We start from the raw sequence: 1,695 nt of genomic DNA on the forward strand, positions 1-1,695 counted from the left end.
TTTTATTTTTGGCATGGAAATTAGATGATAATGAAACCTGAGGTCTTCTTGAAGTCATTTGGTTGCCTATCTTGGTATATTGGCTCTAACCAGTTTCAGCTGGTTTGGTTACAAAGGGAACTTTTTATTGCAGACGTGCTTAAATATTAGCAGAGTTTGGATAGGGTAGAAATTCAGCTTTGTCACGTAGGCATTATACTAAGTAACATGAACACCAGGGAAGAAACAGTACCCTTCTCATGAGTGGGGCACTGTCACCAAGGAGATGGTGGGATGGAGCTCTGCCTACCAACCAAACCCTACATCAAGACTCTATTCTCTTCTTATGCTCTAGAATTCCACAGTAGTATTGCAGATAGGACATTTCCTTAAAGAAAGATAGAAAGCTAAAATGGGTTGCTATTTATCTGCTGGATATAAACAGCTTGCATGCCTGCGAATTATTCTGGTTGATTCGTGCCCACTCCTGTTCAAACAAGGCCTTCAAAGACTCCTTGATTCATTCTGGAAACAGACATTTAAAAACCTCCCATCTTGTCCAGCCACAGTGGCTCACATCTGTAATCCCAGCACTTTGGGAAGCCAAGGCAGGTAGATCACTTGCGGTCAGGAGTTTGAGACCAGCCTGGCCAATATGGTGAAATCCCATTTTTATAAAAAAATAAAAATCAGTCATGTGTGGTGGTGGGTGCCTGTAATCTCAGCTACTTGGGAGACTGAGGTGTGAGAATCGCTGAAACCTAGGAGGTAGAGTTTGCAGTGAGTCGAGATCATGCCATTGCACTCCAGCCTGGGTGACAGCGAGACTCTGTCTCAAATCAAAAACAAAAACAAAAACATCAATAAAACGTCCCATGTTCTTATGCTCTGGCTCTGTCCAGGACGTCTGCTCTCCATAGAACAACCTGAGGGCTTTCTCCGAGCTTCTAATTCCAGAGGCTTTTGTTCCCTCCCTCTCTGGACACTGGGGTCATCAGGGTTTCAAGTGGCCCTGCTTTCCCAAAGTCTTGGTTGAAACATGGGAAACAAAGGACATTTGACAAATAATAATAATAATAATAATAATAATAATAAATAAATAAAGTCCCTCAACTAATGCCACAGTGACCAAACAATTCAGCAAGTGCATCAGGCCTCAGAATCATTTGTTAAATCAACTCTTTCAGCCTCTGCCAATGACCATTCTCTCCGTAAGTCTCCAGCAAAATTCCCAGTGGGAGGCAAATAAAGCTGTATCTGCATATCTACTGCCCTCCCTCCCACACACCGCCACTTCCTTCCTTGGTAGGCACAATCAAAGCACCTATGCAAACTTAGTGATTCTTTGTAATTTCTTATCCGCTGAGCCTCCTGAGCTCTGCTTTATCAGTTTCCCATGAACACGAGACACTTGCAGAATGGGCTGGTGCTTGGGACAAGTGTAGGTGAAAAATACGTCACTGGAGGTTGTGATCTAGCAAGGAAGACAAGGTTTATACATAGGAATGTTAGAAAAAGAGGAGCCTAGGAGAGCCAGGGCGGCACCGTTTTAAAATTAACTCCGTTTTCAAACTCACAACTCACATTCCTTGCCAATCATGACCCGTGGTCATAAAACGTGTACTGCTGAGGAAACAGCTTGGCAATGCCTGCAAGACAAACTCCTACAACTGCAGAAAGTCCAGATGTCCCAATATCAAGTAACAATATACGCTT

This window comes from Aotus nancymaae, unplaced genomic scaffold (assembly GCF_030222135.1).
Source record: "Aotus nancymaae isolate 86718 unplaced genomic scaffold, 86718_ANA_hifiasm-v0.15.2.pri h1tg000021l, whole genome shotgun sequence".
NCBI lineage: Eukaryota > Metazoa > Chordata > Mammalia > Primates > Aotidae > Aotus > Aotus nancymaae.